This window comes from Callospermophilus lateralis, unplaced genomic scaffold, assembly GCF_048772815.1.
Source record: "Callospermophilus lateralis isolate mCalLat2 unplaced genomic scaffold, mCalLat2.hap1 Scaffold_74, whole genome shotgun sequence".
Taxonomy (NCBI): domain Eukaryota; kingdom Metazoa; phylum Chordata; class Mammalia; order Rodentia; family Sciuridae; genus Callospermophilus; species Callospermophilus lateralis.
The window spans coordinates 7360758-7376533 of NW_027515420.1; the positions used below are offsets into that span (position 1 = coordinate 7360758).

At 32.5% G+C, this 15776-nt stretch overlaps 1 pseudogene; it reads left to right on the forward strand.

The window, feature by feature from the left end:
* The first annotated feature begins 7081 nt into the window (after positions 1–7081).
* Positions 7082–15414, forward strand: LOC143389947 (splicing regulator RBM11-like; annotated as a pseudogene).
* The last annotated feature ends 362 nt before the right edge of the window (positions 15415–15776 follow it).

The following is a 15776-nucleotide window of genomic DNA, read 5'->3' on the forward strand; positions in this document are numbered from 1 at the left end:
TGACTCACTTAGCCCTGATATCTAGCCACCAGGACATGAATTTAAAATTACACATTGCATGTTCTTTCATATCACCCTTGTATTAAAGTGACTTTAGTACAGTAAATTAGTCATTTGTATGCACTTGATTTTCATAAGTCAACAGTTATAAATTACTGGACACATCAGAAGAGTATTGGTACAATTTAGACAAATATAATAATTTTGTTTGAGACAATGACCTCAGAATCCCATGGGTCTTGGAAAAGTCACTGTCCTACATACTGGCTATTAAGGTTGCATGACTTGCTATGCTATTCCCTTGCTACTTGAAGTGTGCTTCTGTACCCATGTATCACCTAACAGCTTATTAGCAATGCAGAAACTGGGGCTTCCTCTCCAGCCCATGAATAAGAATTTGCATTTTACCAAGTTTGCTAAGCGTACTTTACCATAAATGCAAGTTTCATGATTTTTAGGAAAATGACTCAATTTCCTATATTTCACTTTTCACGTCTATGAAAAGAGAAAGTTGAATTGATCTATCTTTTACATCTTTGCCAGAATATTAGAACACAGGATTTGGAAAACTATATCCTATGAGACAAATACTGTCAGAAATCTAAGAATAGCTTTCATATTGTTAAATGACTGAAAAAATCAAAATGATAATATTTTGTGACAGGTGAAAATTATAACTAATATAAAATTTAGCATCCATCCATAAGTTTTGTTAGAACATAGCCACACTCCTTTTTTTTACATACTGTCTACAGCTCCTTTTATACTATGTTGGCAGAGATGAATAGATGACCCTCAAAAACTAAAATATTCACCCTCTGGCCTTTTGCAGAAATATTTGCTAACCTTTGCTGCAGAAATAATAGCAACAACAAAAACTGCCATTTTTACAGGTAGTATGAGTCAGCAACTATACTACAAATATATATGCATATAATTAGAATATACACAGAGAGACATATAAATTATATATTGTTTTTATTGTTACCTCTCCACTTCCATTATATTCATTTTTCTTAAAATACCTGACTAGTTTCACTTGTCAGATATTTTTTTTCCTTTTTTAAAAGACAGATGTAATCAATGATTTCTCATGTCAACAAGAGCAAAGCATGCCATCCTAGAGGTAAATATATAGGGGTTTAGGAAGAGCAGGTATGATTTGAATAAAACAATCATGTGAAATAATCTACTGAAAATTCAACACAATTCCCTTATCAAGTATCGATTCAAGGAAGATGAGAGTTTGCATGAGTTAAAAATGATTTTAAGACACACCAAAATTTTTGATTACCTTATTTTCTTTTTGCTATTGTTAATATATAAAGGTTCTATTATATTTTAATTATTATCATACATGAATGAAACTGTCAACAGAGAAACATATTGAGTAATATTCTTTGAGTTTTCCTAATTAAAAAACTCAGGCAACTGACTAAAGCTTTAATGAAAACAATCTCAGGAAGTCTGCCCAACAGTTCATAGTGAAACTACAATATGAAAATGATCACAAACTATGACATTAAAATGACACATTAGGTTAGGAGCCCAGAGTTCAAATTTCCCTAACTATTAAAGTGCTCAAGTAAAGTACTACATAAACAATACACTTATTAAAAGACTTATGCAACAGAATACAAATATAAATGATAAAATAAATATGATAAACTGTACACTACTATTCTTTATATTCTGTTTTGAAAATTTAAATGTTTCTAGAAGTAATAATTAGTTTAAATATGCAGTTGAAAATATAAAATTAAATATTTGCTAATTTCTATTTCATATTTTATTTTTAGTATACATGCAAGAATATTTTAGGAAAACATTTAAAACATAAAGAAAATAATCTACTTTCACAAAATTCCTCAGAAAACTCTTCATTTTGAATTTTGAACTTGCTGTTTTTACTATCATAAAGTAGAACAAACTGTTCTACGTTATTGATACTATTTTATTGCCATAAAAACTAATAAAGTAGTAAATTACTATAATTAGTAAAGTTTGTTAACATAAACCAGTAAACCAGGATTGAATAAAGTTTTTCCTTATGAGCATATACCGGCTTTGGTTTGTATTATGCTAAACAAGGAAGAAAGTTGTATTTTATGATTAGTTTGCTTTGCAATTCATAATTTACCTGTGTAAAAAGTTTTCTAAAAAGGAGGGCTATTTGAATTAATTAAATTAAAATACAACATTTATTAAGTTATGATTTTTATCACTGAATTAATTTCTCTATTATTCAATTATTTTTCTCTTTATAAATTTATTCCCTATGTAGTCTTCTTGTAAAAGGTTTTCTAATTATTAATTATCTGAAAAGTAAATAAAATACAGAACATCAATTTCCCAATATTAAACACACAAGTATACATATACATACAAATCATCATAGTAATCTGATTTAATATACCTATGATAATAGCATATTTTTTTCATACTATGATGTCATAGCATTCTTTATCCCAGAATACAAACTGTACTAATTATTTTATATGCGGTTTTAAAGACAAATCATTAATAAGTATTTTACCAGATCTTACCCAGCACATAAAACACAGAAAAATGTATACTCTCTTTTGGAATCTGAAAAAGTAAAAGAAGCACTCAGATTCACACACACAAAAAAAAGAAATTCCGTAATTCATTAAGGTTTCTCTTTGATAGGCTTGTCACAAGCTGGCAGGCTTTACTGTAAAACTGACTTTTGCTCCTCCCTCTTTGTTGAAAAGGTGAGGTAGTTTCTTTTTCCTTTTTGACTTGAGGTCATGAGAAGAATATTCAAGTCAAAGTTTCTGTAATAAGTCACAAAGCTTCAACTACACAAGTTGAATTTAAGGGAATGAAAAGGCTAATTATATATTTTATTTCTTTTAGCCTCAGGATTTCAGAAGTGGTCTAGAAGAATCTATTGTGGAAAGCCTAGGGGAAAAAATGTGTTGCTAGAAAATGCCAGAAATGGAAAGAGTCAGAAAAAGTTGTGGTTTATGTTCAGTTTGATTACAAACTAAGTTGTCTTTATATACCAGAAAACCAATAATGAAATCCAAACCCATGAAGCTGTTAAGTGTAAACTATGGGCTTTTCAGGTTTATATAATTTTGCATCCAAAACACAGAAGCTATTTTAAATTTAAAATTCTAGCTTGTCTCTTAAGGCTAGAAATTTAAAATAAAAAAAAATACTTTTGCTTTTACTGTAATTTTAAATTATTACAAGCTTTCTTTTTACATGTTGACTTAAGTCTTATTTTCCTCCCAGCTATGAACTTCAGCAAAGAAAATTGAGAGTTTTCTAAGTACATGGGTTATAAGTTCAAAAATTGAATTTATTTTTAGAAAATTCATGTCTCTGTAACTTCCAAAGATTCAGTAAGAACAGAAGTGTTTAATGTACATCAGAGATCAGCAGAAACTCATCTGAGTCTGGAATCATGCTTCAGAAGTCCACAAACAAATATTCATTTTAAAATCATGAAAATTTAACTGCTGATGAAGCATCATCATTTTGACATGCTTGATCTCTGAATGTTTATGTGAGGGTTTATTTTGAAAGGCTGTCATTACTATAATTTGTTTACCACCAAATAATGTAGGTCCTTCCACAGCACTGAGCTGTAGTAACTGCACTGGGATATAACAGAGATATAAATAAACCACATCACTTCAGAAAGTGGAGAAAGATAATGTACACATTATTCATGTAAAACATTTTTTAACAAATGTATACTGAATAAATTAAAAGATAAATATTTCCTATTTTATTTACAATTTCCCTTTTCTTCATGCTTTTGAGGTAATATTATAATATGACCCTTACACATTATTTTCATCTTTATCATTCTAAAGAGATCATAAGAACTTGGCATTTCATATAGGACAATACAAAGCAGAGTGTCAAAATACATGTATTAATTATCATATACTTACTGTCAATTGGGAAAGTTGGGGTTATTAAAGCCTATTGGATTAAATAGCAAATTATAAAGAAATGACAAAATAATATATAAAATGCCAATAGTTTAATAGGTCCTTATTTACTTGTACACTTATCTAGTTTTCCTTGGATATAAAAAATGGCTGACATGCATACAGTGTGAACAAGAACATCAAGGTGATGATGACATTGACAATAATGGTGATGATAATGATTAAGAAGAAAGAAAACTGAATTCTATGCACCAGACTTGCTTGTGAGGTAATTATAAGAGTTGAATAATATTTATAGTGATGGCAAAGTAACTATTTATCAGAATGCACTTTACTACAACCTTTTATTTAACTTAGCAATGTGTCAAAATGTTTAGTAATCTTACCCTTTCACTCATCAAGGTATTTTTAACACCAGGATACTTTTCTACAAAAATCCAAGGTCCTCCAAAGTAATAATAATCCACATGTGCACAAATGTATCCAAACAAGGATGTTCATCAGAGCATTGGTATAATAGCCAAAAAATGGAAAAATATAAATGTCTAACCATGTAGGATTAGCCTAATTATATCCACACTGCAGATTAAAATTTATAAATCAGACAGACCCATATTTATACGTGTAGAAAAAACCTTGATTATGCTTTTAAGGATAAAAGGATTAGCTCAAAAATGATATAGACAGTATGATTTTAAAATTGTGTTATATGTATATACATATTGTTCAAATTCCAAGTTTTCCCTCCAAAATTATTATCTCTATGTGATATATTTTCTGGTAATTTTTAATTTTATTTCTTTAAATTAAAAAAATGTTTCTTTATAATAACCACATCTAAAATACATGTAAAAAAACAAGAACAAAAACTGTTATATTTACTTGGGGGAAAATATGGGCAGGAAAATCATAATAAAGACAAAATTAGAATTTTTAAAAATGAAGTCAATTTTTTAAAAAAAAGAGTCCTTTAACAGTAAATTTCCAATTTTCCATTTGGACATTCATTTGGTCATTCATTTATGCAACTTTTATTGAGCACCTATAGATTGCCCGGCATAGACTAACCTGCTGGGAATACAAATACAAAGTAAGAATATTCATTTATTCACACAGTATTATTTCAGCAACTATTTATTATTGGCCTATAGACATGTCAGAGATTGTTCTAGGTATTATAGTATATTTACTGCATGACAGCTCACAATAAAGGGGGGCTTGAAGAAATACTTAGGAAACTGTGATACTTATACAGGTGGGGCCCTCAGCTAATCTAGATTGCAGAGTTCAGGGAATCCTACGTGGACTGAGTTAAAAAAGAATGAGTCATCTGGGTAAAGAAGAAAGAGTAAAGAGCTCCAGTTTTATAAGCATATAAACTAATTTAAATATATATTTTTTTCAATTTGACAGGTTCATACAAGTAGAAGTATAAGACATCCTGGTATGAATAAAGAAAAGCTAATTCTTTATAATAAAGTATTCCTCAGATTGAAACAAGCAATGCCTTCTATGTGACTAATGGTCCAGTAAATGTTGAGAGTAAAGTGCATTATTTTTTAGTTATTGCTAGATTTCCTATCATGAGTTAGGAGACACAGTATATATACATTTTAAAAAAAAGATCTATTGAGGTTAAATTCTAAAAAAATAGCCACAGGGGCTGAATTTTATAGTTTATAACATTGAATAAGTACTCCAGAATCATAAGCACTATAAATCATGTACAACCAAAACAGAAGATGTATTAAGAACACCAAACTCATGTGCATCTGTAGACAAAAGAATGGTGTAAATTTCAATATAAAAACATAATATGATATAATTACACTAATTATTTGCAAATACAAAGATTTATAGCATGCACAGTCAAAAATAACACTAAATTTTTACAAAGAAAGCTGAAGATACAGCTCCAAGACAAGTAGTGTCCGAAGGTAGGTTAAGGAGGAAATATGTTGGTTTGTATAAGATACATAAATACATGTATATCAGGAGATATACACATAACAGAGACTTGCAGGTAACCATTCATTTGGTCATCATTTCTTTGTTATTTGCTTAAACTGTACTACTTTCCTTAACCTCCTTCTACCCTACTATGTTTATACTAGTGACAAAGGGGGAGAGAGAGAGAGAGAGAGAGAGAGAGAGAGAGAGAGAGAGAGAGAAAGAGAGAGAGAGAGAGAGAGAGAAAGGGAAACAATTTATAGACTCATGAATTATCAACTAAGATAATTACTAGAGTTACTGACACTTTATTGCATTTGTATGTATAGAACCTCTGTCTTTCCCATTATGCAGAGTTTTTATGTTCACTTTCATTTCATAGGGACCACTCAGAAAATACCTATTAAATGAAGTCATTATATTTAGTCTGATCCATTCCTTAAGGAATTCCAAACAGAAGTTATTTTTTCAAAGTCATAAAGCTAACTAATGTCAGAGTAAAAGGAGAAAGTAGATTTCCTAAAATGTATCTTTTTTGGGGGGGGGAAAGATGATTTTTCTAGTCCATCAGACAAGCAAAAACTTGCCTCCTCAATTCAAAATGAATTCCCAAACTAAAAGGAATGGTGTCCTCATTACTTTTACGATATTTACAGGATGGTTTCAGGATCCTACAGAGACATTTTCCAAGGATTCCTTGATATGACTGTTTTCTCAAGTTCAACTGCTTTCGGAGCCCACCAAAAACTTGGGTTGCCATTTTCATTCTTTAAATATCATTTTCTATAACAACTTAATTTTAAAAATCTTAATGACTCATCCTTTGACTCTTTGGAGACAAATTATTCTTCCCTTATTAGCCTAGAAGCTTCTGAGAGTGAAGTTACTAAATCTTAAGTCATCTCTGTAGTCTTTGACTTTGGATTTACTCAACCGACATGTTAAATAAGGAGTATAAAAAGCAGGAGAAAATAGAGAGCACCCTCTACAAGCAAAAGGGCAAAGCCCCTTAACAACAATCTTCCTTACCCAACACTCTTCCAAGGCCTGATTCTGGCGGTCCCCGCGGGCTCCGGGGGGCATGGCCCGCAGCTTAGCTCCACTACTAGCGCGCTCCCTTTCCCGCCCCTCCTCCCTCGCCCCAGCAGCGCAGTGAAGCGGTCTGGCCCTTCCTCCATCCCGGGGCTGACACCGAAGGGATGTTCCCAGCTCAGGAGGAGGCCTACAGGACCGTATTTGTGGGCAATTTAGAGCCCCGCCTGCGGGAAGAGATTCTTTAAGAGCTATTCCTTCAGGTACCATCCTCGGGGAAGGGGCGGCGGAGGGGCGGGGCACACCTGGATCACCGGCGGCCAGGCACCCTTCCCGCCCCCTCTTGTGCGTGCTTTTAATTATTTTTGACTGGATGCACCTGTCCCCAGGGGAGCGGCTGGTGAAGGATATGGTTTAGCCCCATTCCCACTGCAGAGTTCTGAGGATGGGCAGTGGCTGGGCCCTCCCTAACTCCCAGCCCTCATTAAGGGCTTACCAGGCCTTGGATGTGCTCCAGTAGAAAACAGCCCTGTCACTGTCTTCCTTCAGATAATAAGCACCCTTATGCTTTGCATTCTGCAAAGTGAGAGGTGTCGCCTTTAAAAATGTTTTCATATATATTACTCATCCTCCTAAGCCCTTTTATGCTGAGTATTTTTATTCTAGAATGATAAATGAGATGTGAGATGATGGACAACCAATATACCATGACTGTGATCAACTGATTCCCTGGTCATTCCAAGAGGACTTTAGGAAACTTTTTGAGGTCTGGATTAAGTCTGGGATTCAGTCTCCTGTGTTCTGTAATCACTTACCTGTGGTGCACAGGACGTCTCACTTGCCAATGCTATATCTTCATTCAGCCACTCATCTAAGCATTTAATGATCCAGAATCACAGGGAAAACACAAGTATGGTGCTGGACATAAACATTTTAGAAACATTCCTTACACTTTGTTAAAGGGGAAAATGAACATTAATTACCATTATTTAGGGTAATCTACCAAAGACGGGGATAAATAGTATGGGAAAAGCATGGCTCTTAGATCAGCAGTGTGACTTTTGGCCAGTACATAAGTCTCTTAGTTTCCTCAAATGTCAAATGGGAGTAATACTATCTACAATATGATGAGACTCTGAAGAATAATATGATGTAATTGTGATGAATAAATGAGCTAACCTAAATAAACCAAAGCTATAGCTGGCATTTACTAGGTGTTTGCTGCCTGTATTAGTAGTAATGCTAACTAACATTAACAGAAATAAAAAGTAACTTCCTCCTGTCAGAATAAGGGAAGGTTCCAAGGGAGACAATAGTAGAGCTAAATGTCTAGGATTAAGTATAAGTATCAGAGGTGAAAGAATTTCTTTGGTTTTGAAGGACCCACTTTATCTCTAAACTAAAGTGTCTCTATGTTAATAATAGATACACATAGGTTAGTAGAGAATATTCTGTTCAGGACCACAGTTTCTTCTCAAAATGTAAAACTTTCTATTATTTGAAAAATATTTTTAAGACTTTATCCTTTTAATTTGTTACCTTTTTAAGTTTGCCCTTTAAAACAAAACCTGTAAACCTTATCTTTTTTTTTAACCAATATAATTTGAATCTTACCACCAAAAGGAAGAAAGGAATGTAAAATTATTGTCTTCAACAAGGGTTTTTCATGTTAAGCGCCCCCCAAAAAAATGGGTGGGGAGAGATGAATGTGGGGTTGCAATTACCTGTACAAAAAATATATGATTTCTAGTCCATAAGGACTGGATTCTTATCAATTGTGTGGACCCACAAGGCAATATATATTATCTTCTCATTTTTTATAATTTCCTTTTTCCACTTAAATGAAATGTAAACCTCATGTAATAGATCAGGAAGTAAGCTTACGTTTTTAGTTTTTGCCCATGGAGAATTTGCTAAAGAAAATATAGAGGAAGTATGAGTAAGTGTGATGTTTGTAAGGAAAATGCATTATTAGCAGAGCTACATAAAACTATTGCTAACCTTTTTTCTTTAAAGTTTAATTATTTTTTCTGAGTGTAAAAATAAATCTTTGGATTTATGAGAAAATAATTTTTAAGTTTCTCGTAGGCTGGGCCACTAATCAAAGTGACTATATGCAAAGATAGAGAAGGAAAGCCAAAATCCTCTGGATTTGTCTGCTTTAAGCACCCAGAATCAGTGTCTTATGCAATAGCGTTGCTGAATGGAATCCGTTTATATGGAAGACCAATTAATATGCAGTATCGATTTGGTAGGTTCTTTCAATGATGAATTTTCAAAGTGTGTTTTGTGGTTGCTGCTATTCTCAGAAGTTGTAAGCATTTTGTTTTCCTTGTAGTATAGGACAATTAAAGTGTCTCTGTAGTCTCTTAATTTTTTCAAACACATATCTAATTTATAATACTATATAGTTAATTTGTATTGCCAGTTATATTACCAAATTTGTAGCATCTCTTCTAAGTAAAATTTAAAATGTACTATTTTAAAATCAGGAGATAGCTATGATGGTTGCTATTGACTAAAATTGATCAAATTTATATGAACTGAAGGTACATAAATAGCTTTTATGTAGCAAGGTTGTTTGCCAATCTTCTTGTCACTGCTAATGTATGGTATCAAATACCTACTATTTGGAAGATAAGTGGAAAAATTAGCCCTTCCAAATAACTCATTCTGTTGTCTGGAGCTGTTTTAAGCCCCTATAAGAACAAAGTTGACAAAGGTACCTGTAGAGCCTTGCTAGAAGGGGAGGAAAGATTCCTGACTCAATGGCTTCAAATCCTTGTCCTGAATTCATGCTAGGAATCAGGCATATGTGATTAGCTGCCCAGAAAACTATTACACTTGGCCTCACATCTTTTCAGGGACCAATTGAGACCATCTGAGTGATTCTTAGAATATTGTGTTTAAGCATTTTATAAATGGTACAGACTTATTGATGTATCACTGCCATAAATCGTTCAGGCTTATTGATGTATCACTCCTTTGGTTTTTATTTCTCTTGATCCACTAAAAATGAAAAGTAAGAATTAAAAAAGCAATATCTTCTTGCATAGTAAAAGTTCTTCTCTTTGCATTTCACATTTTCTTTTTTACTTTAATGCATGGATGCATCATGCTCTTTGATTCTACCCAGTTAACTCACACAGGCTGATAAAATAGGCCAGAGCTTATTATATTCTGACACATCCTATAAAAAGTTGACTTGGCTTTTGAGCAATTTAGAGAACTCATGCCTTCTACCATGGAGGCAAAGAGTGCTGACATTTGTAATTATTAGTTTCTAGGTAAGTATTACAAAACAACATCATATATCCTATATAGTTCCATATCATTTTATTCTTATTTATGACTTGCTTTTGGATAAATATTGATTATACTTCATTCATTTACAGTAATATATACAATCTTTAAATATGACTTGAGAGATAGATATGTACATATTTTATGTAACAGTGGAATTTTAAGTCACTACTATATCTTTAGAGATTGGTTTATATTATGTTTTAATATTTAAACTCCAAGTAGTTGAACCCTAAAGTAATCATTGTATTTCTTTCAAAGGAAGTTCTCGCTCTTCAGAACCAGCTAACCAAAATTTTGAGAGGTTTGTTAAGATAAATTCACATACCTACAGGTAATTAGAAATATACTTTTTCATAAAGGTAAAGCAAATAAATATGTTCTTATAATCTATATTAATGAAACATAATAAATATGTGAGAGGATGATTTTTATCCTATTCTCGACTATTACAGAATATTACTATTTATACATAGGATTAGATTAAGAAGTTTATTTCTTCTGAACCCATGGAAAGTGGGAGAAAATATTTTCATTTAAAGGTCAGTTTTAATATTTAAAGTAGTAAGTGACATAGATTTACGTTTCAGGTATTCTTTATGATTTTCTGTATGTTTTTCATAGCTGTTAAATCATTTAAGCATACAAAGTCTTGCTGTGATGGATCATAGAAATATTGTTATCCATATTTTATGCTTCAGTAAATGCAGACATAAAGGTTAACCAATTCTCAAGGTCACAAGGATGATAAAGTGCTAGCCTTGAAACTAAGTCTTCTGATGTTAAGCCATTTAATTATTTATTTCACTAATGTTTAGAACTTCTCTGTGTTCTAGAATTTGGTGTAGCCTGATATATTGATGCAGTGATAACCTTCCAGTAAACTGTCTGGCAAGGTATCCAGAGGTTATGGTACCTAAAGTCTGCCAAACCAATTTAAGATTCCAAAATCACAGTGTTTATTAAATCAGTGTAAAAAAACACAGTGAAAAGTAAGAGCAAGTTTGGTGGATAGTTTAGCACACTTCTTAGAATAGATTGTAAGTGGGCAGAAGGATGAAGTAACTGAGTTCTGGTTATATTAACATTCAGACACTGTTTCTCTGCTGTCAACCTTCCCTACTTATAGTGTGGTGATGAGGACGAGAGTGTATGTTTGAGCAAGGCTATCCCTTCAGATGGAAAGTTCCTGGAACTAATATTACTTACTTGATGAGGAGCATCCTGGTTCATCAGCTTGTTTTCTGTAGATTTTATCTCAGATTATCTTGGCAGAATGAAGGGAAGAAGAGAAATATAACTGTTAGGCATGATCAGGAGTAGGTATCCATCTCTCTTGTGTGTTATAAGATCTAAATCATTCACTATCCATTAGTATATATTATGAATACTATCTTGGCTTCCTAGGTTTCTTGCTTATTTTATCCCTCACAGTTCCATTGCTATTAATAAACTGCTAGCTTACTTACAATCTACACTAAGCATTTTTAAGAATTTTGTCCATCCTGTTTGTTTTCTTGTTGTCTTTGGCAGAACTGAATATTTTCAAATAAACTAATAATAACCAAACATCCTATCCCTTGTTAACTGTATCAGCCCCCTAAGGCATGGAAGAGTGACCTTTTGGGACTGGCAAATCCCCAGAATTATCTTTGGCAGAAGTATTAAACCCCAAATAAGTGTGCTCCATATTTTTATTCTCCCCAGAATTTCTATATTGGGGAGAATAAAGAGAACTTAATAAAGTAGGTAATAAAATCAGATTGCCTGGATTTGAATTCTGCCAGTGCCACTTTATTAATGCTGTGACTCTGAGGAGGTTATTTTACCTTTCTGTATCCTTATCTCTAAAATTAAAATAATACTTAAAAAGTTTTTATGAGGATAAAATTTTATAATAAATACAAGGTACTTAAAATACTGAATATATTGTAAGTATTCAACAAAAGGAAAATTACTACTAAGATAGGGAAATCATTATAGACTTATGGATTGAGCCATATATGTGATGTAATAGCTTCCCCTCTTCTTTAATACCAAGAGCAAAAACCAACTTCATTTTCTTTGGGTTTGGGAAAAGAACAAAATATTTGTAGGATTTGGAGTTTAAAAGACTAGATAGGCAAAAGAAGATTGCAGTATAACTATCTTATGTTTGATACATGGTTTGTAAATCATCTCAGAGTCTAGACTATAATGTCAAAAAAGTGATATGTATATCCCATGACACTACATTTCATTGGTAGTACTTTTTTCTAGTATTTGGTATTTCATAAAGGAAGTATGAGAATGAGTTATCATGTCCTGGTTGTGATGTGCAAATATAATCTAGTCTTCAGTAGTCTTCCTTGTAAATGGGTTTTTTGACTTCTTATTGCCTCTTTTGCCTTGCTCTTTATTGAACTAATTTTTAATTTGCTAGAGCCACTGTAACAACATACTATAGAGTGCTTAAACAACAGAAATTAATTGTCTTAAAATTTCGGAGGCTAGACATCCAGGATCAAAATATTAGAAGCACTGGTTTCTTTTAAGCTATGAAGAAGAATCTATCCCATGCCTCTCCCCTATTCTTCTGTTGTTTTGATAGCATTTCTTTGTATTCCTTGAATGACAGAAGCTTTACCCACATTTCTGCTTTTATTTTCACATGTTGTTCTTCTGTTTTCATCTCCAAATATTCCTTTTTTATATGAATACCAGTCATAAAGTGTTATGGATCCATCCTATTCCAGTATTAACATGTCTTAACCAATGATATATGCAATGATCCTGTTTTCAAATATGGCCACATTCTAAGGTACTAAGGGTTTCATTAACTGAAAATGAAGAGAATGTATCAATCCATAACAGTTTTTAATTTACATATGATTCCTCCATGCAGACAACTATGTGTCCAAAGATTCACGTGGGAAAAATACTGGTTTTAGACAATTGAAACTTGTTTTCATAATCCAGCTTATGTCACCTCTGCTGCGGAGTCTTCCCTACTCTGTAATTTCCCTTCACCTTTCACCTTGTTTCCTATCTGGGCTCCCATATTTTTCTTCTTCCTCTCACTAATAAATATTTTTATCTTTCACATCCTTTCTTCCTGATCATTTTTTAACCCCACTGTTATATGAGAGCTACTCTTTTTAAGGTGATGAGTACTTTCTGATCAGCCTTTCAGCAGCCTCAATGTTTATTCAGTTTACCCCTATGGAACAACTTATATTTTTCTAATTTCTTTCTTAATGAAGTATGGACTTCTGACTTCTACTGACTTCTGGGATACTACTCTCAGTATTTATAAATGGGGTCTCCCCCATCCATCTGACTACATTCTGTCATTTCTTCCCATCTGCCAGTGCTGATTTCAGCCTCCCTTATAGTATGCTTCCTAGCCTAAGGATTAGTGGTTAGCATTAAAATTAGGGTATACTATAGAGCTAGTAGACTATTGAAGAGTAGCTGCAGAACCTAGCCAGGATTTATAACATCTCCATAAGAGCAACGATCACATGTATAAATGAAATGTGGGGAACACCACAGTTTTTAATTAGAGATGTTTTGATTATCTTAATGCCTGGAAGTTATCAGTCAACATGTTTATGTTAACATTAGTAGTCCACTTAGGAAGGAGTACAGTTTATATATTTACATAGTAAAGATACTTTAAAAATAAATTGATGATAATTTCTCCCTCTTTGTTTTTATATCTGTAGAAGATTGAAGTGTATGTCCAGTGATGATTAATGACTTGCTATTGTTCTGTTACTATCTAAATGTTGTATGTCTTCATATAAATACAAGCGCTGGTCTAACATTTTCATATCAGAAAACCAAATGTGACTCTGAATGTTGAAATTTCAATATTTAGTAATGAAATAATTAATGTATTGTTTTGACACTACATTATCAATATAATAACATTATTTGCATGTTTTTGTTTAAGATATTTAATTCTAACTGCTACCAGAGAAGCTCTTTCTGTCTCTGTTTCTGATTATGGACAATCCTCGTTAAGTTGTTAAGAGAAAAGAATATTTGTACCTAAGAATTTTAAGGATTTTTTTGCTTTCCATTTTATTTCTCAAAAGGAATGAAGAAATCTTGGGCAGATCTTCCTTTCCCACGCAGTTTTTTCCCATTAATAATACTGCTTTACCTCAAGAATATTTTTTCTTTCAGAAAATGGTAAGTTTGATACCCATTTAGTTTAGCATATATATGACACAAATTTATGAAGAACATGAAAAGCATTCAAGCATTCATAGTATTTGGTGCTCATATAGTTAATATTAATGAACAACCACTCATTACCTGAAACTATGAAAGTATTTTTCCCAACATATTCCATTCTATTCTTTCTCTCTCTCTCTCTCTCTCTCTCTCTCTCTCTCTCTCTCTCTCTCTCTCTCTCTCTCCCTCTCTCTCTCTCTCTCCCTCTCTCTGTCTCTCTCTTCCCCCCCCCTCTGGTAGAGATGGAAGTGAGTTGAAAGACAAATTCAAGGTATCACAGTTTATTTCTAATCGGCTGTGAGTAGTTAGAAATTTTAGTTACCATGTCTCTATCATATATTGAGATTAATACATTTGTAAAAAATTTTATCTGTTTCATTTTATTCTTATATTGTGGCTCCTAGAAGAGTTAAAATTACATATGTGGTTTGCATTATATTTCTTTGATAATCTATATTGTAGTAAACTAATAAACCTTTAAATGTTTATGTTAAGGATTTAAGGAAGCTCACACACTCCTACTATGAAGTCACTGCCTTTCTTATACCAAAATACAATTTGATTTACTCTTGACTATTTGAATAATTCATGTTACTTTTAACATGCATTAGACTTTTTAAAGTGCATTTAACTTAGCATTTTGGATTTGTTTTGGTATATAAGTTGACTTTATTTTTCCCCACAGCAGCTTCATGCACATAATCCAGTGCTGCAGCTTCCTTACTATGAGATGACAGCCCAACTTCCCAGTAGTACGTCTGGGTCTTCCTCACTGAGTCATGTTCCAGATCTAGATGCTGGACCTAGCTCCTATGAATGGACTATCCAACAACCAAGTGACTCTAACCTTTATTAGATGAATACCCGAAAGAGGCAAAAGCAAACCAGTGACAGTGATAGTAGCACAGAAAACAATAGAGGAAATGAATTTAGCCAAAAATTCCGAAAATGTAAGAAAAAGAAAAGATATTAGTATTACCTTCAGATAATACGTATCTTCATTGATCTCAATTCTGTTTAAAGAAAACTGACCAATTTCTTGAGTGTCTTGTCTTTTTTGAAATATATGAAAACATGACTTATCTGATTTGCTATTCAATTTTTGCCTCAAATGATAAAAGCTTTTAAAAATAATATAATGTACTACTTTTGTATGTCATAATATATTTGACCCATTGCCAATAAAAAATATACTTTGTATCATTTTATTTTAGTACTGATCATGAAATTTCATTAAACTATTAACTAAAAGTCAGCTACTGAACACTTGTGGATAAGGTACTGTGATTTCTCTATATTGTTAATATAATATTCAAGTACAATTAGGCTGTAATT